The sequence below is a fragment of the Strigops habroptila genome, chromosome 6 (assembly GCF_004027225.2).
Source record: "Strigops habroptila isolate Jane chromosome 6, bStrHab1.2.pri, whole genome shotgun sequence".
Taxonomy (NCBI): domain Eukaryota; kingdom Metazoa; phylum Chordata; class Aves; order Psittaciformes; family Psittacidae; genus Strigops; species Strigops habroptila.
Window position 1 is genome coordinate 40,212,158 of NC_044282.2, and position 24,607 is coordinate 40,236,764.

General features: G+C 36.0%; 1 protein-coding gene and 1 long non-coding RNA gene across 5 annotated transcripts in view; both read left to right on the forward strand.

Annotated features, from left to right (window-relative positions):
• Window positions 1-24,607, forward strand: part of CSMD1 (CUB and Sushi multiple domains 1) — a 1,137,242-nt gene that overhangs the window by 659,514 nt on the left and 453,121 nt on the right. The window lies entirely within an intron of this gene.
• Window positions 255-18,426, forward strand: LOC115609630. Its single transcript, XR_003991928.1, has 3 exons — window positions 255-499; window positions 5,278-5,282; window positions 18,415-18,426. It is a non-coding gene; the product is annotated as an uncharacterized LOC115609630 (long non-coding RNA).

Here is a 24,607-nt window from a genome sequence, read left to right on the forward strand (position 1 = left end):
CAGCTGATTAGTGAGCTCTTAACCCGTGTCAGCTTCTTCAGATGCATTTGCTGCTGATGGGCTGTAGTTCAAAAGAATGTGTCCTGGCCATGTTTCCTGGAAGAGTATGAGGGAAAAAAAAATTCTCTAAATTAAAAAGAAAACAGAAAACAAGACAAGGTTGTTATCCAGCAGCCTTCAGTACCTGAAGGGGGCCTACAAGAAAGCTGGAGAGGGACTTTTTGCAGGGGCATGCTGGGATATGTCAAGGGGAAATGGCTTTAAACTGGGAGAGGGTAGACTTAGATTAAATATTAGAAAGAAGTTCATTCTTGTGAGGGTGGCGAGATGCTGGTACAGGTTGCCCAGACAAGCTGTGAAAGCTCCATCCCTGGCAGCTTTAAGGCCAGGTTGGATGAGGCTTTGAGCAACCTTGTCTAGTGGAAGGTGTCCCTGCCTTTGGCAGGGGTGTTGAAACAGGATGATCTTTAAGGTCCCTTCCAACCCAAACCATTCTGTGGTTGCAGCAAATGCCCCTTTGCAGATAGAGTGCTTCCCAGAAGGGCTTTGTTCTGCACTGCAGTTCAATGGAATCTTCCACATCACAGTATGTGAACAGTTGAAATAACCAAAAAGCCAGTGAAAAGCAGCCATAATAAAGAGTAACAAAAATCATTAACTTCTCCAACTTGTGACCGGAGTGGCTGATTCTGGCTCAGTCCGCCTCACTGATCATGTTGCATCTCCAGGTTAGAATAGGAACTTTCAGACAGTGAACCAGCATTAGCACTGGAGTTACCTGTGATGCTTTCTGCTTTTCAGTGGGTGCTCTGAAGAAGCACAATGTATGTCTCAGTGCAGTTAGTCCCAAAGTGTTGGGTCTCTGGTGAGGATCTAAGGGAGAAGCAGAAGCTAGGGAATGTAGAGCATATGGGCAGAAGACAGGGAACAAGGTAAAGACAAACATTAGAAAATCTGCATATTCATGCAATGTAATGCTATCAGGAGCAAACTAAAGCCATAAGTACCAGAGGTGAAGCAACTGCACCTAGAGACCCAGGACCAGTGTAATGTGTAGATATTTGTCAGCTGTTTCTAGGCTTTTATATGCTCAGCATTTGTTCCTGTAGGCTACTAATAATCTCTAGCAGTTGTGCAAACTGAACACTTGCTGATGATTCAACAGCTGGTGACCCTTTGTGCGCCATTATCCTCAATGAAAGTAGTTGCGGATGTAGTTATGAGTAAGCTGTTGAACTGACTGCACATGAACCAATTCAGATAGCATCCTGAGACAGTAGGTTATTTTCATTGTCATAATTTGCTTAGGCTCTCCACTCTGTAGCAGGAGTTGATGGATCAGCTCTTTGTAGATGTCCTTGACACCCCATGGTATCTCAAATGGCAATACATACCTATGTTTAATCAGCTGAATTCCACCTAAGGTGTCTACTTCAAACTGAGCTGAATCTCTTTCTAAGGCTGTTTTGACTAAATAATCACGTACTAAAAAGGAAGTTTAGAAGCTGGCTCACCTACATTAAGTCACAGAAATTGAGGTTTCTTAATATGAAATCAAAATCCATCCTCAGGGTCCTTCTGTGGTATACACAGCAAATTTTGTCAGTGATTTAGGTAGCTATGATCTTTTTGCTCAACTAGAAGCAAGCAAAACTGCTTCTTCATTATGGGGTGAACTGTGAGGAAAAGATATTTCTGAGACAGTTAAACAGGGGACAGATCCTCTATCTAGGTGAATTTATGAATAAAAATAATGAAGAGATGGTAACAAAATAGAAGCCTCAGCAGCTGCAACCAAAAATCACAATTCAGTTGAAGATATTGAATGCTTGTCAATCTGGCTTGCTCTCATTGGGATTCATTTGGTGCACTAATGTTGTACTCATGTGAGTAAATTATAAAATGTGTATATTTTGTTTTCTAATAAGCATCCAGTAAGTCTTTACCACTGCTTACTGCTAAAGTCAGAATTGTTCCAAATTCTCAGGGCTTGTACTTATTCTACTTCTGAGGTTCAAGCAGTGAATGCGTTTGCATTTCTTTTTGTATTCATTGTCATGGAGTACTGCACAGAGTAAGCTTTTCCATTCCAAGTGAAAAGCTTACAGCTACAAAGTAGTCTGTGTTCAAGGGCAGGTTAAGATTTAAAATAGGGCAAGTCCAGTGGTAAATACAGAATTTTATCTGAATAATCAGAATTGTTCTGAAAAGGGTACTTGCAGTAGCTGTCAATTCTCAGAATCTAAATTTTTTTTAAGATCCTAGTCTGGTTTGTAATTCTTTATAGATAATGGGCATTTTACTCTGTAATGTTTTTCTAGATTTCTGTCAAAATCAAAGTGATTGCTACAAACAACATACGCTATTCAGTAAACTATCCAAGATTCACAGTAAAGAGCTAGGTTTCTGGTTTAAGGTTGTTTTGTCATCGCTATACATATAGTAGTGGGAACTAAAAGTGAGTGTCTTGTCTTTAAATATTTTAAAAATTTAAAAACAAGGCGGTGAAAAAGCCAAAGGAAGGAGACTTTAAACAGTTTAAATAAACTATTTTGAATGTAAGAGAGACACTAAGTTTCATTTATGCTGTTTAAAACACTATACTCACTGAACTTTGAGAATGTAGGTAATATTTAAAGCTGCCGAAAATTATTTTTGAAATTTGTTGCAGTTTTTAATTCTCTTGTCAATGTTTTCAAACTATTAAGTGTTTCAGACAGTTTGTATATGTAAATGATAATTTTTGATGCTTTACTGTTTACTCATGAAACATTAGGAATAATAATAAGGTAGTTTTATGAAGTATATGCAGTTGGAAATAATTCTGAATGCAACATTTTTAACTACAGTTCTGCATGTGCAAAAATTATAGCAATTTATATACCAAAGTAAAACATACTGACTTCTGTCAAATAGCTTGCATGTAAAGTTACAGAATAGACTATTTCCTGAATAATGTTTAGACCATTCATTTTTCATAAAAGCAAACAAATCTTTGTTATCCAGAAGCATCAGCACTGTTAGAGCATAATTTCAAGTAAAATCAGTGTACAATTAATCTGTGAAACAACTGACAGTTAGGTGTTCCTGTGGATTGGCATATGGATCTGTTAACAGGCATATTCAATGAAATTAAACTGGTGGGTTTTCCCATTTGCTGTAATGCAGTGAATCACGAGGAGTGTTAAAAATACCATGGCTTGTTATGCAATGTTGAAAACCCATCATGAATAAAAATAACAGCACCTGCACATTGAAGACAAAAACTTGGAAGTTTACCATAAGGAGCTTTGGCAACATAGTGTTTGCTTTCAGTGAGCGTATACAGGAATGTTACTTTTGCCATTATCTGTACAGCACAGATACTGGATAAAAATTACTTCTACCAACTTTAAGGTCTACTAAGCATATGTCATGAATGAAAGTTCTATTTTGCCATATTTTGGACCATTTTTACATTTATCATAATTTGCAGAAGGAGGCTAAATACGTTCATGACATAAACCTTGGCAAATTCCACAAAAAAAGTCAATATTTTTTTTCACAAACCGTTCAAAGAGAGGTTTTATTTGTGAAGGTTTTGCTGGAAAGATTCGTTCCATATGAATAGTACATTTCATTGATCTAATTTCAGTTTTATCTTGTACTTTGATCTAGCAGAAAGCTTTCAGAAAGATGACAGTACCTCAGAGAAATCTGGTGTCATACAGATATTGCAAGTCAAGATAATTTCTTGAGAGAAACAAGTGGGCTTATATGCTGGTAAAGGAATAGTTTAACGGGTTGGGTTTGAGTTTTAAAGCCAAGCATTTTATATGTACTAATCAAATGATTATTAAATAATTTCAAACATTTCAAACTATTAAAATATTCTTACACAGAATAATACATAAAGAACCTTTTCTGATCAGCAGTCTCTTAACATAAGCTGACTTAATATTGTATTACTTTGATTCACTTTCAGACAGCAGAAAAAGCATATTGTGTGAGATACATAGTGACAAACATTGTACAGAAACACTGGTGGTGAAAACAAACACATTGCAATTGTGTCTTCATGACATTCAACAAAGCATGACAGTATCACTAATGAAAACTTCAGTAGTTATTACAGCTCTTTAAATTATGAGCTTGGTTGAAAATGCACATTTGATTTTTATTCCTGTTTGAATCAATCAGACTCTACTACTACTATCAATTTCGAGTCCTAATGTAAAATATATAGCTGAGAACCACCAGAGCAGCAGTTTTTTTATTTCCTAAATATAGGATTCATTCTAATCCCTGTGTATATCCCGTCGGTTTGTTTAAATGCCTCTAATACTCTTAACGCTCCTAACATAGCTGCCTATTTTTAAGCCTGTAACACTCCCAGTCTATGTTCTGCCACCTGTTTAATGTTGTGAAATACATGTTATCTCTAGTCTACTAGGAAACTAGATTTTAAAAAATGTTCTCTTAAAAAGGCAGGAAAAGATAGTCATGGTATTTTTCAGCAATAATTGATAAATTTGAAATCTTGGTTTCATCATTCAAGCAAATGTCCCATGGACTTCAGAGCTCAGTTCAAAATTCCAAAGTAATTTGTTCAACGGAACATTCAAACTAGCTTATAAAGGAGCAATGCATATGTAAAGTTTGAAATAAACAGCTAACTGCTACAATGTAGCTGATTTTCAGGTTGTTTATTGCACATGGCCGTGTAGAAAACCTTTGACAGATGTGTTTATTGCTATAATTTATTAATCACATATACACAATCTATGAAAAAATTATTTTTATTGTGTGAACAATAAGCTTTTGCATGAAGGGAGTAGTCACTTAAGATTCAGTACTGGAACTTTCAGTTTATGTGGTCCAGTTTAATTTTAGCCTGTGAACAGTCCTATTGAAACCATATTTAACTATTGTGTGGTTGGGTTGTCTTTTTACATCAGTTGCTCTCAACCAATTTCCACAAAAAGATACTTGTTTTGCTTTATTTATTTTTTACTCTGGATACCTTCACCTCCCTGAATTTTGGGAAAACAATTTATTATTATCCTTTTGAGAATCGCTTTGCTGAGTATCTTTAAAGCTCTTAGTATTCATAGGATCTTGTTGTGCTTGTTTGCTAAAATGTAATTAAAGAGAGAAGTCTGCAGGTTTCATAGAATTTGTTTTCTGATAAATCAACAACTCCATCAGAGTAAATTAGGCATCCCATCCTGAACTCCAGATATTTCAATTGGAACGCTTACGCTGTCGGTGAATGAGACATTTCTGTCAGGAATGTAGTATGTGTAGGGCTCTAATTGATCCAGCTTCACATTAATGCATGAAAGAATCCTTTGTCACTCTTCTATTCACAAGTCACACAAAGAAATATGGCAAAACCCTAATTTCTCCTGTTTGCATTCATCTGGAAACAAAAAGGAAAGATAAATAATTATGACCTTTTTTTTGACAGAACACAATTTAAATAAAACCAACATGATATCCAGGATATATCAGAATTAAATGTTGTCTTCCCTTCATATGTTTTCAAAATAAATGTTAGAAGTGAGAGTTCTTTAGCTAAATGAAAATGCAAAGGATCACTTCTTTCTTAGCAAAAGATTAAACACTGCATAACTGAATCCATCACATGGCCCATTCAGTCCAATATCCTGTTTTCTGTATTACGCAAGACTGTTCTAGTAAAGGCCACAAAACCCCAAGTAACACAAGTATGATGAGATTACACACAACTTAGCAATTTACAGAAAATAACACCAAGAAGAACAATGTCTGCAAAAGCTTTAATCTGCTATAAATAAATGTTCTAAGCAAACACAAAATAAGGCTGATCCTATTATGCATGTGAAATGAGAAAGACCATGAGGAGCATCCCATCTGTTCGCAATTGTGAGCTGTGTGCTCTCTTGACTGTTCTGTAGCTATTTTTTTTTTTCCCAGTCCTCTTACCTGGGTATCTGACTGTCCGTGCCCACTTGAGCAAGGTAACAGAGGTTGTTTGTATACACTGATATTAAAATTACACAAGCTGTAGTAAATTACCAAAAAAGACTTAGAGCAATTTAAATCCTGCTGTACCCTGAGTCACATCAAGCTCAGCATTGACCCTGCACTTTTCAGAAGTGTGATACAGGGACTTCTGTTGTGGCTATACTTTTTACCTTGGCCTGATACATGATAAAACCTGTAATTTTTTTACATCCAAGATGATCCTTAAAACAGTGTAGCTGTTTTGACATGACTGTGCCTGATCCAGTAAGTGTCCATAAAGACTGCATACTCTGGCATTTAGGTTTGCCCCAAACTTCTGATTTGTCCCCATAGATCAGGCCAGGGGTAAGGAAAAAGAATGTCAGCGATGTGCTCATATACGTAATAAAAACCAACAAAGAATATTAGCTGCAGCAATTGCAGAAAATACTGGATAGAACATCTAATAAGATTCCACTAAACATTTTTTCTGAGTCTAGTCTAAAAGTAGTCTTATTAGCATTGCTGGAACTAGTCCGTACAATGAAACATGCTAATTTTTATTTATCTAACATACAGAGAAAAAATAGTTTTATGCCAAACAGTTTTAACAGTGAGAAGAAGCACTGACTTTCAGTGCTTGATTTATGTAGATGAATTCATTTGAAATCAGAGCGTAAGGCTTCCAAGCAGCATATGAATTCGAAAGAACACAAAGGTTATGTCCTGTCTTTCATAGCTTACTTGGGGATCCAAACCTGCTTATTGCAAAATCTACTATCTAAGCCATCTGTCTTTTGTCTAATGTGTTAAATATTTGTAGAAAATGAGTAGGTTTAAAGAGAAAAAAAAAAGTCAGTTACGATTTGCTTATGCAGTTGTGCAGTTGTAAGGACTGATGTTCTTGGACTGAATTGCAGAGTTTTCACTGCATTCATCTCTGATTTGGGAAGGTTTCCCAGGCCACAAGGTTGACCATGGAAATCAAATGAAGCACATGCTGGTGCTTTCTTTCGATGATGACTTACTTAATGCATTCTAATGATTTTATTAAAATTCTGGTTGAGATAAAATAAGTTAATGTTCAGTTCAGATAAGTGAATGTTGGTTAAATTATTGCAGAAAATTTCTAAGCCAAGAGCTGATAAAATAACCACAAAAAGTTTTCAGGTTTTGGTTTTTTTTTAAGTAATATTCAAAGTAAATGTTTTGTTTACAGAACGTTTCTTTCTTCTTTTTTTTTTTTCCTCTCTCCCATCCCTGCAGCCTTGTGTATGACTCATAATCTTGTTTCGTTACTTACATAATAATAGCAGCATGTGTGTCGCCATATTCTTGGCATTGTGTAATTTTTAAGATTTTCTCCATGTTTAATATTATGGGAGAGCCAAGGTCCTGGAATTCTAGGTTCAAATATTACTGGAATTCAAATAATATGACAATTCTCAGTTGCGTGGTTGTGAGTTGGAACTGTAAGACTAGACACAGCTTTTAGAGCAAAATTTGTTGAATTAGTTTCTATTACTCTAGTTTTTCAGCATGTAAATCAAAGTTCCTTGTATTCAACTAAAATATTTCTAAATCTGTTCTCCTCTTATTACTTCAAATGAAAGGCTTAGCTGCTTTCAGATGTCTAATAAGACATGTTCTGAAGTGACTTCCATCCTGACATTAAAATCCATGACTTAGTATTCCTGTCTGGAAATTTAGATATCAAAAAGATATCAAATAATAATTTCTGTTAAATAGTTTCCTTATATATGCCCCTACAAGGAAGCTTTTGCATCTTTTTCCCCATGCTGCTTCTTTCACAGTCCATTGTGATCCTTTCCCTAAACAACCCATAACAAATCTGACACATAGCCACAGTGCCTTTAAAACAATCCCAAAATCGACTTTCTCCTGCATCTCATACTAAGTCCTCTGCCCTCATACGAAATAAGCCCCTGTGGTTTTAAAGGTTTTACAGGAAGGGAGAATTTCTTCTCTGGCTGTGTTTTGCAAGCCCCATGGTGGTGGGTTTCACACCAGAGCCAATGGTCAAATTGCTCTCCTTGATGGACTTACGGGCTGCTGATTTGGTGGGTAGGCTTGCACTGATCAGGTTACTCAGGCTCCCCAGAGCCTTTATTACTTCATAGAGGTAAAGCTTTCCAAATACCTGTGAGAAGTATAGAAATAAATCCTTGTAGCTGGAAAAGACCAAACTTTGATTAAATTCTCAGAGACTTCTCTAAAATTACCTAGAAAAGACCTTATTCTATTCAGTATGATGGCCTTTTTTTCTCCAATATATGTGTTATGGTTCTAGGTTTATTTAACCCTATGTCTTAAATTGGAAGGTAGGGAAATTGTTACTATAGATAATACATACACAGAATTTTGTAATAAATTAATTGCGTACTAAAAGATATATACATATATCTTAAGGGAAGGAATACTCTCTGAAACGTGTGCTGCCTTTTGCTGACTATGAACTTACTGTTCCTTCTATCTGGAATTACAGAGAAAAGTTTAGACTATTAACGGTTATTTTGAGAGAGCACAGAAGCCAGGTAATGGTACCTGAAACTTGGTATCAAGCAATTTCCTTTTAAAGAAGAAGTTGAAAAAGGGAGGTAGCATGATTGCAGGCCTTGAAGGCAATGGAGATATACAGTGTTTTAATTAACGTTTTTGATAATGTTTCACATGACATTTTACAATTAGACACTCTTATAAGTGATAGAATTATTATTAAACATGACGTTTTTCCCCCCTGTTGAAAATGAAGTTTCCTTGGCAGTACTATACAGTCCGTGGCAAGTCTGATTCTGTTCAGTGTGAGTGTTGTTGACCTCCATGTTGGTATAATATATAAATTTACGAAATATATGCATGATACTGGGTTGCAATAAACAGAATAAAAATAAATTGATATATAGCATTTTTTACAGAAGACATATACACATGGTCATATATCCCTATGGATAGGACTCAAGAACTTCGTACTTTGCAAAAAGATAAGAAACAGATGATCTTAAGGTTCTTTCCAACCCTACCCATTCTATGATTCTGTGATTATGCAATTTATAAACAGGAATACAGGCTGCAAGATATGTCCATTGTACTAACTAGTGGTGAAGGCAATAGCTGATCATTTTTATTACCTCATTTTAAGGCATCCACAAGGGCAAAGCAAAGAATATCAGATTTGGGAAAAGCATGACTTAAAGGCAAAATGAGTTTTTAGTAACTTCATGAGAAAGACTCCAGAAAAGAATGGCTTTCTATTCTCATAATGTTTTTATTATGGGTAGATAAATATATAATAGGCTTAACTTTAAGCAAAGGATATTAAAGTGAAATATTAGATAAACTTTCTAATGGTACACATGATGAGGCAAACTAAGCAGTGGCAAATTCTCTGCCATTGTCATTAAAATCAGATTCAAAATTATCAGAAATGTGGTACAAATAACATTCTTGCTGTGGAGCAAGGAGATGGAATAGATGACCTGTTAAGGTCAGTGCTCTGTGATTTTCAGGACTAGAATTTAATTAAGAAGAACATAATTGAAAGAAAAGACTGGTATATTGTAATTTGTTCTTTTATAACCAACACTGGTTATAGTGTGATAATACAGAATGATAGACTGATAGAGAAATTGAGGAAGAGCTCTCTGAAGGTCACTTGGTCCAACCTCCTGCTCAAAGCAGGGCTGACTCTCAAGCTGCATCAGCTTGCTCAATCCTTTTTGTTGATTTTTAGTATCTCCAGGGGTGGAAATTCCATAGCAACTAGTTTCAGTGTTTAACCACCCTCACTGCGATATTTTTCTTCATATCTGGTATTTACCTGGTGGTAAAATTAGTCTCTTTAGCGCATACCTGTAAGCGTCTGGCTCTGTCTTGTCTATAACCAGCACAAAGAATCTGAAAAGAGCAATTAGATTTTCCCTGTCACATTTGACTTTTTTATAAAGTACTGCATATCCCAAGTAAGCGAGAGTTAATGATTACCCACCACATCTTGATTTCATTTTAATATGAAATTACAACTTATCCCAGGTGATTATTGACTGAGTTTATATAATTCTGAAAATTATGTGTCTTACTAGACTTAAAGCAATCTTCTGAAACTTATCCCTATAAGTCTTGTGAGAATTCCTGAGAGGTCCAATGGGAACAAGTTGGCTTACAGGCAGGTAATTTTGTTGAATACTTGATAAACTATAAAAACCCCCCCAAACTACAGTTGTTTCTAACAGACACTCTGCCCATCATTCTCCCCTGAGGTCACAAAACATTCAAATCCTTCAAGACATCTGAGCTGTACTTCTGGTATTTTAAAACTGAACAGGTGTCAGGTGTGCTGTGTAGGGCAACCCTGACTTCAGGTCTATCATCAACATTTGTTTGACAGAGAAGTTCTTTTATGAATACAGTTATAGTAACAAGATCACTTTGTCTGCTATTTTAACTTAACTTGTCCAAAGAACTGATGTCTATTATGTTTAGAGACTTCTTGTTTAGGAGGGGATAAAAGCCTGACAGATTTTCATTCATCTTCTGATACTGGCTTTTCACATTTGTTACAGACACTGATAGGTAGACACTTCTTAGTATTGTGAACTGGAATAAAAGGCAAACCCTTTCTTCCAGAATACTGTGATGCAGGAGAGTGTCCATGAAGCAGGAGAAAAGAATAAGAATAAATTATTTGTAAGTTGTTAGGAGGAAAAAAACCAACAAAACAAGTCAAAGAAAAGTTCTAATTTTCATCTTAGTTGTTTATTAGACTATTATTGAAGAAAAATAAGTATTGATGTAAATGACGGACACATGACTGAAAACAGGACATTCAGAATACATTTTTACAATATGTAAAAAAAATATTCATTAAGAATATTTAAATATAATTTACATTTGTAAGAATAGAGGAATTACTCTATATCTGGTAGCATTAAGCCTCCTCTCTGGTACTTTTCTTCTCCCTGCTCTATCTTCCACAGAGCGGTTGTGCTGTTTTGTTGGTCTCTCTTAATTTTTTATCCCCCCCCCCCCCCCCGAATAGTACTGTTTTCATTATCAAACCTTTTGCTTTTAATGAAGCTAATTTCATTAGCTGTGGTTAAATTACTTATGTCATTCATTTGAAAGAGATGTTTTTGAAGTCATAAAAATGGCCTTAAAAATTATGTCCTGAAAGCCAGTATTGTACCAACTATGATGTGAATTCTCTTTTGTAGGCTGTGTTGAAGACATGTTGGGAAAGACTCATTAGTTGATGCAAATTAAAAGAATTAGAATGATTATTTATAATCACAAATGCTACTCCTGATAAAGAGTAAAATTGATGTAACTGTCAAAAGCATTTGAACATTATTCTATGTTCTTGATGTAGTAAATAACAAATTCTATTAAACAGCTCTGAGAAAAGCAAATAATCAAATACTAGAAAGTGTAGAGTGAAATACGTCCTGTAGAAATAGGAACTCAGTGGAATCTGCTGTCCACTCTTTGTTTCCTAATCCATACCATTCCATACAGTGAGCAATGAGGGAAAAATAGTAACTCTTAGTTCAGGTCAACAGGAAGACCTTTCAGTACCTTTAAAAAAAAACCAAACTGTTCATGGGAGCTTTATAAGAAGTCCTCTACCACTCAACTTTTCTAAGGTCCTCCTGTTCTGAAACAAAAAAGGACTAACTTGCTCACTTCTTTCTGCTCTGGAAACCTGTTGAAATTTGCCAGTTAATTTGTGCCAATTCTCCATGTCTGGGTACAGTATCATTATATAATAAAACCAGCTGTTCTTCTAGGTCTTCAAAAGACTCATGACCATCGTACAAGCCTTTAGAAGATCAAGGAAAGAGAGAACATGGCATAAGAGAGAAACTTGGATAGAATGTGATCATTAGTGAGGTAGAAATGAAGGTGATGAGTAGTTCTCAGACTTACGCAATATTTTTAATCTCCACTTCAGAAAATACTCTACAAAAAGAGTTAATATTATTCTCATTGTAGAGATGGAGACACAGGCTTTCTATTGTTAGAAGTCAGACTTACTATGCCATGAACATATGCAATTTCAACTTTGAAATGTAATTTCAAAAAAAGACTATTGTTTACAAAGGAGAGAACTGAATCTAGGTCATTAGTAGAACACAAAAAACTTTACAACCCAACCTTGGAAAGAGAGCTATGAGAGATATTTTCTGAATAATACAAAAATTATAAGCAAATGCTCCCCCCTCAGACATACCCAGTCTAGGTACCAGTGACTTGTTTTTATTCAGATGTATGGCATTGTAGACTTGACTGCTTTTACGAAAATAACAGTCATCATTGTAGCTCCTGGGGCAAAGATGCTGGAAGTTGCCTAATACTCAAGGCAACTAATACTTGAGGCTGTTTTTTTATGATGAGATCATCCTACTCTGTGTCCACCTCTGTAAATTCATGAGATTTCCCTCTTTCTGTCAGCTTTAGAGCTGCAAAAATACAGTTTAAAGATGCAGTATTTGTCATTTGACTGTGGGAGTGGGCCCTACAGTATCTAGTATTTGTATCTCATATGTAAGAAGTGGATTATACTTCTAAGAAAAAAGAGATACCCTACTGAGATCAAATACTAGAGAATAACAATGAGATTCCATGTTTCATTTTGATATGCTGCACAGTAGTCTTATCAAGCAAGTGTAACAGAGAAATAAATGGAATTTTTAGTGAGTAAATTATTTCCCTTCTCATCTGTTTATTTGTGATGATGATTTAATTTAATAAGAATGAAGTAGAATTTGCTTTAATTTTTGTGCAACATGCTGTGTTTCAAAGGCTACAATTTATTCCTCAAGATTGTTCCCACTAACTAGTTGCCACAGATCACAGGAACAATGCTTTTCTCTGACCTCACCTAACATCTGCATAAGAATCTCTATGGTCAAAGAAAGAATAAAGAAAACTTTGAATCAAGAATGAACATGAAAAACTAATGACTTAGTAGAGCTGTAATCTAGATACCATGATTTGCAGAAGGTGAAAATTAACTTTATATTTTTACAGTCTTACCGTCAGTTCTCCCTAAGTTCTTTTACTTCAAAGACACGTTTGTGTTTTACAAACATCTTTGTCTGTGTAATATATACATTATTGCTGCATAAAATATAGTATGTGGTTCAAAATGTAGGACCCTTTACATGAGATCAGTCTCCAAAGACTCTAATTCAGCTCTGAACATTTTTGTATGAGGCAATTTAATGCAAAATTAGGCTGCTATTTAGAATATAGTCTCTTGTTAATAGCTTCGTAAATCTTTCGTCTGACTGCAGAGCCAAAAGAGAGGTTTTGATACTTTCAGCAGGTTTTCATTTTACTTCCAAGCCTTTCCCTCCCCCAGAATTTCTATTGAACATGGTAATAAGAAGTCTGTGTATAGGAGTCCTAACAGTAGAATATCTAAAAAGGATTTTTTGATTTTTTTTTCGTCAATAGATTTTTTCCCTTATTTGGCCCTCTCATTACCACAGGTCCCCTGTGGAAGATATTTCTATCAGGCTGTCTGTGGGCCCTGTACACTCCTATTATTATATTTGAAGATCTACGAGTAGTTGATACGGAGAGACTTTGGAACCTTGAGGTTATTAAAATTCACAAGTGCTATTATGCCCTGAGTAAAATGTTGCTTTTTTTTTCTTTAAATTTTGCTGAATACTACAAGCTCCACACAGAGCAGTGAAGGTACAGTTTCTGAGATCTTTTTGAAAAGGATTTCTTCAACACCATGTACACACAAATATGCATTCAAATTTTCTTACAGTTTCACAGATAGAGTTCCAAATCTGTCATCTTATTTCTGCTTTTTCTTTCATTTTCAAAAAAAAAAAAAAAAAAAAAAAAAAAAAAAAAAAAAAAAAAAAATCCCCAAAAATCACTGTTTATTGTAGGGGCTTGAAGATGCAAAGTACTGCAGATTCTGCAGGATTACTATTCATCTATTATTTTTAAATCTCTTTTGTATATTAGAATATTCTATTAAGCAGTGTATTATATAGCTGTCTTCTCTGTAGAACTGTATTGCCATAGCATGCTGATGCTCAAATCATAGGCTGGGTGTCCACTGCCCTAGGACTTGTACATACATACAATACAAAGAGATCTCTCAATGTATTGCTTGCCACATCCCAAGAGACAAAATGGACACAGCACTATACAGGTGAAAAAATGGGTTAATATAGGAAATGGAAATAAAAACTAACAAGGTTTCTTGTACTTCTGCATGAAGGAAATGTAATGGGTGTTTTTCAGCCATGTCCTTTTACTTTTATGAACTTCATGAGTGCCTGACCTTGCTTTTAGATTAAGCATATCAGGCCACATATCCTTACATGTTCTTTGCATACAGAACTGCTGATACCACAAAATAAATTATGGAGAAATATTCCACAGCTTTCCTTTCCCATTTTGCACCAAGTTCTTGAAAATAAATATTTTAGGTAGAATTATACCCGATGACTGGTTGATGTTGAGGATATTTTGTCTGTCATGCCTCTAAAATTGTAGACTTCTTTTACACATGAAATTTTCTGTTTCAACTTAGCATTATCACTTTGATGGCATGAAAATAGGGCAGTAAGTAGAAATGGGAGCAGACCAACTGATTATGATATACACAAAGTGCATAGAAAAATAACGATGATTTTAAAAACTGAATCATGGAAATTAATTACGCTTTCTGTTAATATTCTGAAAAATTACTAGGTAAAAATCCTGTTCTCTCATGTTCTTTGAAAGTGAGAGAACAGGATTTCATGGGACAGGATGCTTTCTGTATGGTCTCTCCCAAAGTCATATCTCTCCAGAATGTTTGCATCATTCTTACTCCATTTATGTGGCAAAATCATATGGCGTTTTAATTTTTCTGGTGTTCTACATATGATGTTAGTGCAGTTGAAGTTAAGTCTTATTGTCCTTTTAATTTTGTAAAGAAAGCTGATGCAATACTCATGCCCTTTTACCTATTTGTCATGGTTGACCTTAGTTAAGTAAATATTAGTATTTTGCTTCAATAAGAGAGAGGGCTTATGACTGATCATCAGTCACTCTCAGGAACAATATACAAACAAATGACAATTCACTCTGATACAAAGCTAGAATTACAAGTCTTTATCCTAAATCAAATGTTTGTGAATTCAATTCAGCTCACTAGTAAAATAAGGTTAGAGCAGTATCTTTCAGTTTACGAACAGTTGTCTTCCCATAATCCTTTAACAGTTTTATAACTTGTTTTTTAGCATAGTCCTTCTGCTTACGAAATTTGCTTCCTTATTTACGTATGTCGCAGTAATAGAACTAATAACTGCTGTTCTCAAAAAATGAAAGTTACAAAAAGTAAACAAGCACCTTCCTGTCTTCTAGTTCTTAACCATTATCAGTGAGCTATCAAATGTACAGTAGCTTTTACTACAATAGCTTTTACTTTAGATACCTTCTTGTGTATGATACAGAAACCATCATCCAAGAATGCTGTATGATAAAATACCACTAGAATGTATGTATAATTAAACTCAATAGGAACAAATTATAAGTACTTCCTTTCTGATAATTTATTCAGTAGGTTAAAATGTATTTATAATGAAACATATTCTGTATATCATTGAAAAAGCAAAATATCAGATAAGAATGATAGGTGTTATTTCATATAGCATGAGACGTATTTTGGCCATGAATCCTCTCAGGCAATTACATCTTCAGTAAAACTTAGTAACCCTCAGAAAAATACTCAAGGAATGCTGTTACTTTGGATAGTTCACAGTAAAATGGCAGTCAGCTGACCTTTATTCTTATGCCTCACAAACATTCAGGGTTCTCCATCATGGTCTTAATTAAAGAAATGAGGTATCGATACCTAATCAATCAATCTAATTATTTCAAGGTGGGATCAGAACGTAGTAGCAGCCTCTGATCACTTTGAGACTGATGGATCAAAAGCACAGTTTCACCACAATAAATCCTTTTCAGTCTTTTCTCAAAACTGTTCCATAATATAGTTATGGAATAAACATCTGTATTCATGACACATATATGAGAATAAATAACCCACACTGTGAGTCTTTAAATGTTTATTTTCCATTGATGGTATTGACATGTATTCTGTATACAGACCTCCATGCATGTAACCATAGTCAAAAATGAATTAAAACCCTGTTTCCTTTAGCACAGTTGAAATAACCTGTTAAGTAACCCAAAAGTTAATTCTGTATTTCCACCTGAGAAATTGCACTGCCTCTTTCCTTTATAATGATAGATACCTGAAGTTATCAAAAAGGACAAAACACATTATCGTGGCTACAATAGAACTGGCATGTCATTAAACTGCTCCTCATCAGCTGATTTGGGAACTGATTGAGTAAATGCTACGAAAATCTTTTTCGCCTCAAAGTAAGGAAAGTTAATTCTATAGCTACTGCTCATGGACTCATGACTAATTGGAATAGGCAATAATGATCAGGTGTACTGTTTTATAGAGCCTACTGAGATAATAAGTAGCTATTTTATTGTCATTTACAAGCCATGCCAATCTCCCTCTCTGCAGGACTTTCTCATCTCTGTCAGTATGTAGATGTTTTACCTGGTAAGTGCCTGTCCAGCTGGCTGTAAGTTTTCTGTTTCCTCTGACATGAGAATTTCCACAGTATGGTAGTAAGTTTTTGGGGATGCTTGAGGTTAGTTTTCTTTCTTTCAGGGCTTTTCTTTCTTCAGATACTGTTACTGTAGCTGCACCTGTGTATATTGACTTTACACATTTAAACTGTCACCAAAATCAGTCGGAGCTTAGAGTACTTAAAGGCTATATTATAAACTAGGGAGATAAAAAGGCTCAGTTTGTAAATCTGAGGGTAAAAATACAATTACTATTACTGTGCTTTATTTTAAAAAAAGGGAGAGAGGAATCACACCAACCACTACTTCCTCAAAACACTTGAGAACAGTTACTTTAAAGGAAATATATTAGCGTTTTCTATCTGAACAAAACCCCACCACAGTTCTTTTTGTTTAGAGACCTCAGAAATATCTAATTTTTTTTCCCTAGGAAGAATAAAAAACACATACAATTTTTTATTTATTTCTTAAAGTCCATGTGGCTACAAACTGTGTCTGTTTTTCATGCTTCTAAGCAATAAAGATTTCCACAATAGGAAGATTATTTTCCATAGCTTTTAAACACTTTGATGACCCAAAGCAATATGCAAAAAGCATGAAATTTTCTAATTATTAGGAAGTAGTTTTATTTAGAGGGGACTCCCAACTACACAATGAAAGCAAATCTTCTACAGTGTATTTTAAACAACCCATCTTTCAGCAGATCTAGGATAAGTATTCACTTAAAGTAGTCATAATATTCTGAAATTATGATTGAATTTCAAATTTATCATTAAAACCAGTTTGCTTATCAGGTCTTTTGAGGTGTGATGTAAAGAATGCCGTTGTAGACTAACAGGACATTTCCAGTGATAAGAGAGACCTAGAGTCCACGCTTTCAGGACTGCCCTTGCACTTACTTGAACAGCTGTTTTGTGTTAAAAATATATTAAAAGTAACGGAGTCAAGAGTGGAACCTAATCTTCCATTATAAACAATAGACATTTTCTGTCTTTTTTTTTTTTTTTCTTTTTCTTTTTTCCTTACTTCTCAGTGGAGCTGTTTATAAGACAACTGTTTTCTGAAGTGGGGCACAAGAGGATTGCAGAGGGTCCTCCTTGTGTTAGAAGTGCGTAAAGCACAGAGATTAAGATGCTGAACCAGTGCACTGCATGGTAACACTCAGGTTTCTGCACCCAAAGCTAATATAGAGAGGAATTGTCTTATAACCATATTTTAAACAAATCAGTGTTTTGGTTTTCTTTTTTTCAGAGAGAATGGGGAACCCCAACTTTTAAAACTATGTTAGCTAGCTTTTCAAAATATCCAGTAGATAAAGCTTCTTCAAGGAGTTTTGATGAAAGGACACCATGTTTATGTCCTTAAGGACCCAGAAATCTGTGGGGCTTTTAAGTCAGATACAGATGGAATTGGGTGTTGCATACTGATGGTTGCAGAGCAGAGTGTTCAGGATCATATCAAAACTGGATGTCAAACTTTACACATCTGCCCAGTTTCATGTACCTAGGACCTCTCATGTATTTGGCCTTTCAGGCTCAGATATAATTTATGACAGATGCTCTTCCTCCTGAGCTGCAGACAGTGCATTTTTTTTCCCTCTGTGATTGTCTTCCACGGGAAAGTGGTCTCTGTTCATAACTTTGATTAGAAGAGAAGTAGCCTGGGAGCAAGAAGCATGACCACATGAAAATCCACAGGTCTCCATTTAAGAATACAGTTTCTTCTTTCTAAAACTACTTCCTGTATACATGCATTTGACTTGGGCAATAGTAGAACAGTCAAAGTGATAGTATTGGAAGTGAGGCATTAGATGAGAAAAGAGAATCAGATCGTCTTCCCTTTGATTTTGAACTTTCTATCCTGCTAAATGCAAATTTCTCATATAGAAATAACTGTAGCTGGAGCTGAATAAAGTTCTTTCACATGTTTCCTGCCTCTCTTTTGCCAGTAATATTCTCTGCAAGTAGTTGAAACCAGGGGTTATCCATTGGTAGAAACACCAATCAGTGTATTGATGTTCTAGAGTTCCTGGTATTGTTTTGTTTAAATAAAATAGCTAAGCCCAGAAGGAAAAACTGTATAATACAGAGAACTAAAGGCAAACTGAAATTGCTGAACAAGTGAAGAGGAAATCTCATGTTTTCTCTCAAAAACTTTGTTAAAGAAGCTTCGAAAGAAGTTTCATTTTCTGTGAGAAGAAAATTAATGACCCCATGTAGTCCTCCTTTCTAGTGAGGAAAACAGGATCAGGTGAGGGATACATGTATTACTATTACTATGTTGACAGGCTTTTTCATTTAAAATACATATAAATAACAAATATTAAAATACTCAATTCAAATGAGTTTGGAGTAAGGTGTTTAAATAAAGTCATACAGTGACACACTGGTGAGCATTATGTTACTGTGGGCTACAGAGCCTGTCTTAATCAAATTATTTTATCCTCAGGCCAGCTATAACTTCTGCAGGAAAGGCAATTTAAGAATACATTTCGAGTTTTGGTGAGTTCAGAACACTTTCCTATCACTAGGGAATAGGATTGCGTATCTTGTTTGAAAATTTGTGGGAGCTGCTGGATGGTAAGAATTAATGTATCTTATTTTTTCTTTGTTATGACTTGAAAAAATCAGAGATTGTTTCTAGTTCTGTTAGATGTCTATAAAAAACAAACAATGCAATTTGGGAAGGAAAAGTACCAGTCAGAACATCTAACCAGGAGTGTGCTCATTTTTACATTAAAAAGTGATGTATTTTTGTAGGGGTTGTCACAGAAGTCTCTAAACTACTTTGCATGGCTTTTTAGTAAAGAGATTGTAATCAGTTCCACTTTATTAAAATTGAAAGTTTAAATTTAATTACGGTGATGTATTAAAAAATGAAATAAATGAGTAGCTATGTATAACTGCACGTATTCTCTGTGAGTAAATGGATCTATAAATATGTTTCAGCACTTTCTAATTATTTAAAAATGGAAATGACAAATCTTCCTGTTGCTTCCTACGGTAATAATTGATTAGTCTACAGGTTAGCTGCACATGTTCCTTAGAGTAGACTTTGGCAAGAGATTAAAGCACTTGAACTCAAGTGTCTGTATGTTAATGTCTACATGTGGATGGTGTCTAAGCTCTCATTAGGTCAGTACAATTCCAGCCAATACACTAAATTGAGCCTAGAAATCTATTTAGCTCTTCAGTCAGCCAGTAGCAATGCAATTCATTTGCTTAAGCATATCCTGGGATATTTGAGAATGGAATTGTCACCTATATTAAAAGACTGGTTAAAACTCCTGCCTTTTGGAGCGAGAGGTGAATTAACCAAGTGAAGCAGCTATGCTGCCTGTATACACATATAATTTAGGTGTCTTGGTCTCCTCTTGGTCTTCCTCCTGGTGTTGGGACTGAATTCATTAGTTCAGTTGCTTAAAGATAGGTGTCCAGAGCCATATGAAATGTCCTAGGTATATGAACAACTCTAACATGTTTAGCAGGCCTGACTCATAAAACATAAAGGCCTAGATATGGCCAACTGAGTCATAACCTACATGCCCCTAAGAGCTTCAAAATTAAATGTCTGTGTATAGTTCCTCATCCACAATTCTCTTGCTTGAGGACTAAGAATGACTAAGAGTACTTGCAAAATAGGTGTGAATGAAACCACATTCCTTTGCTAGTTTCTCTAAAAAATATGTTTAGAGAAGGAAAAAGCCATTAAAGTATAATTTTTATTCCGAGCAATAGAACATAGGCTGTTGTAAGAACAAGGAGAGTCTTCATTGCAGTACCTTTTATTATTGGAAATCTTAGAAGTTTTCTGTTACTTCATGGTGCAGAACTAATAAAGGTACGTACAGTGCTCTTGGTTACTACAACTTTTCCATGAATACTATTCGTGTGAGTCTTGCCATAAAGGGAGCTGGTTGTTTTTGGTTTGGTTTTTTTTTTCCCCCTGAAGCGTGAAAGAAGAATACTTGCAGTTATTTGCTAACAGAAGCATTCCTCAGTTTCAAAATTACATAAATGAGTATTTTTCAATTCATTAACAGTTTGGTCATGTTTGTTCTCAGTTTCTTAAGCATTTCACTATTGTGAAATAACAAAACCTAGGGAAATCAGAGGCTGACAAACTGTTACTATCTCTCTTCTCAATTTTCCCTGTTGGATTTAAATACCACTATGCGATCAAAATAAAAGGATATAGGCGGAATGGCTTATGCAGTCTGTCTTAATGTTTAGTATCTCAGTGCCTGCCAAAGTATCTCGATTAATTGGTCCTATTTTTACATATAAATAATGTTTGTCTACTGCTTGAAATTGTCTGATCAGTAAGCTTCTGTCACTTTCCAAGGTTCAACAAATAGATTCAGCAGTGCATTTCATGATAAAATCAGTGTCTTTGGTTACATCTTTCACCCACTGTCTTTCTTGAGTGATTGGAATTTGTAGAAGCAATGCTAAGTATTAATTAGTCGCAGTTACTCATCCATGAATATAAACAGTTAATTTTTAAGATACAGTGTCAGTAATATGTGATTTCAAAGCTGATTTATTACTGTAATTTTGGGGCATAAGTTAACCACCTCTTGGATTTTGAGCTGGACAGTGGAAACCATTTCAGAGAAAAGAGAAATGCTAATTTCAGTCATAAGTTGCAAATTTTCAGATTACTATCTATTTTATAATTTATTATGATCTTCTGATAAACAGTAGAAAAGCTACTCTAAGGATTTTAATGTCTGTATGTTATCAGACTCGAGTTTCATCTGTAAGTAGCCTTTTGTCTGTTTGCAACCTGTGTGCAAAGACTTTGTATATTCTGTAACTATTCTTGTTTTCTTCAGGGCATTGCCCTGCCCAATGGCATGTGATACTCAGCTTACTTGGACCATGAAGGATTAATCTTTATGAACTGGGCTAAGCCTGGCAGACAGTGAACTGAGCTGTCTTCTATACATTCTGTGATGAGCAGTTTATGTAACAGGAAATGTTTAACTAGGAGTAGAATAGATGTCTGTGTAAGCAAGATGGAACAAAGGGCTTCAGCCTTGGCCCTGTTGAAGCAAACTCTGATAAAACACTGATAAAAGATAAACGTTATTTATGAGTTCCAATAAATTATTTAAATATATACATATGAGGCTTTTCCAATAAATTTAATATGTATGTATTACTGTCATATAATGCCTGCTTTTGAGAACGCCAGGCAGACACCTTTAGTGGAAAGAGCCCCTGTGTCTCCAGCGCTGCAGTAAAGAATGCCTGCATTCTAAGATTTCAACACAAGTCTTAGAGAGTTTTATTTGATGACTTTTATGGTACCACATGTAGGACACAGTTATCCGCACTTCTGATTTCCTAAAGGGCTGTATTACATTTTACATTCTGAAAGAGTTGTATGTTTTGTGCAGCTCTGCGTGTCACCTGAGGCATCACTGCTCATCTGAGTACTACAGTTCCTGCTGTGCAATTTAAGCAGATCACAAATCCCTGGATTTACCCTAATCCTGTAGGAAACACACTTGCAAGGTTTTTTTCCTTCTCATCCCCCGCCCCCTGTTTGTGAGTATGAAACACACTTAAATAAACTCAAAAGCAGACATCCATCTAGGTAGATGTATGCAACTGGTAGAACTGTATTAGAAGGTATATAGGGATCAGCGCTGAGGCTATTTTTATTTTATCTTGCTGTCGTTATCTTGGCCACAACTGAATACTTGTGCACCTCTGTGGTGGCTTGAACTTGGTTGGATGCCAGACTCCAACCTGGCTGCTCTTTCAGCCCCCCTCCTCAACAGGACAAGGGGAGAAAATAAGACTAAAAAACTCATGGGTCGAGATAAAGACAGAGAGGTCACTTACTGTTTACTACTGCAGGCAAAACATACCCAACTTGGAATATTGATTTAATTTATTGCCAATTAGAGTAGGATGGCAAAAAACAAAGACAAAAACTTCTTCCCAGGCTCACCTTTGCTCCGTTCCTGACTCCTCTGCTGTGCTCCCCCCAGCCTTGAGTGGTGCAGGGGGATGTGGAATGGGGGTTGTGGTCAGTTTCTATCAACTCCTCTCTGCCGCTCCTTCCACTTCACATTTCGTCCCTGCTCCATCATGGGTCCTTTCCATTAGCTGCAGTCGTTCAGGATAAATCTGCTCCTGTATGGAGAATCCCTGCCCCACTGCCTGGAGCATCGCCTCGCCCTCCTTCTCTTACTTTTGTGTTCGCAGAGTCGTTTCTCAACCTGTTTTACCTCACTCTTGTGCTCTACTAAGTACACTTCCCCCCAGCCACCACTCGCCCCGGGCTGCGGGGCCGGCTCAGCCGAGCCCTGTGGTGGGTGGGTTGGATCCGGCTGTGTCCGGCACGGGGCAGTGCCCGCCTCTCCGCACAGCGGCCCCTGCAGCCCCCGCGGCAGCGCCTTTGAACCTGCACCTAGTACAGCACCTCTGACTTAACAACTAGCGTCAGTCAAAGACTGTTAGACATGCGATGAGATGGTGTCATTTGACTTGCCACATGGAGCAGCTGTTTACGCTGAAGCTTTCTCACATAATGAAAGGATAGGGAAAAAGATATTAGCTAGATGCTAAAGATACAGAGTTTTAAAATAGTTGGGTTTGGTTGTTTTTTTAAGCTGGAATGTTAATTAAATATTTTAATTTGATGAAGGTGAATTTTTCTTGCAGCCAGGTAGCTAATTATTTCCAGAGCACTTTATGTCACGTTTTGTTTTCCATCTGTTTCTTGCTTTAGGTGGATGGTAGTTGTCAGAATCTTGTTGGGTTTAAGCAACTTAAGCTCCTTAAAAAAAATTAGCATTTAATACCTAATGGGCCAGTCTGCAATTTCTGTTCACCAGCTGGACAATAAGACCCTGAAAACAATTTTCCCTTGAGAAACATTTTTAATAAAGAAGGAAATAACAAAGTAGTAATATCTTAATGTCAATAATATGCCCATAGAAACAATTTGTAACTATAGATAGAATGGCTTAACAGGAAAATAATATCAGGATTATATAAGGATTTTTTTACATATTCAAATGCATAAGCTTAAATCCATTTTTCCTTCTACGTTGTCTAGCAGAAGGCAACAGTACTGGTGTTAGTCCGCTGCAGAGTATAACTGAATGATAGCATTGCTAAAGCAGAAACATTAGTCAGTGTCTTTAAACAAGTGCATTGTTTCAGGAATTGAGGGGGAAGCCTCTGAATTGTGCTGTGTGTGGATGAGGTTGGAGTGATTGAACCACTGTTTCTATTACTTATTCCTAATCCTTTCTCCTTCATTTCTCCTGCTGCCTCAGAAGAGGATATTGTACAAGGCTGGGAGACCCCAAATGGCCATGTTTCCTTTCATACTGAAGTTGAACAGCAACTCCCAACTGTTTTCAGTGTATGGGGCTGGTGTGGGGGGGAATGGCTACTTTGTCACTTCAGAGCTCTTGGGAGCGAAAGGGTTGGCCTTTCCTTAGAGCTTACAGAATGACGTATAGTCTCAGCAGTAGGTCGCAATTGTTCAGGAAAAGGGATTGAAAATAAGTAGGTGTTGTATTTCTTGTCTCAACTCTGACAAAGTTGGATGTGACTGTATGTTTTGGACTAGCTGACATATGGTATAATTCCAGTGTCTGTTTCTTCCTTTTTTCCCATGTTCTGCTGCGGAAGATTTGGGGGAAAAGCCCTGGGTACTAAGGGTATCTCTATCCCTGGGAAACAAACTGGCTTGTAGACAGTTGTGGGTTTGTTGCTGCTATCATAATCATGCGCTTCCCTGCCCTCCCTACTCCTTCCCCATTTGCAGGAAAGAGAAGGTGTCAAGTGAAGTGGTCTACAGGCACAATGTAAAACTCCTGCTGTGGTCTAGCATAGTGGATAGATGCTTTGGGCATCCCTGTGTTTTAATCCCAGTTCTCAGTATTTTGCAGTCCTGAATTTATTTACTTTAATGTCATCGCTACTTGTTTATATAACTCAAAATACTTTTGCAGTATTTCTCACTA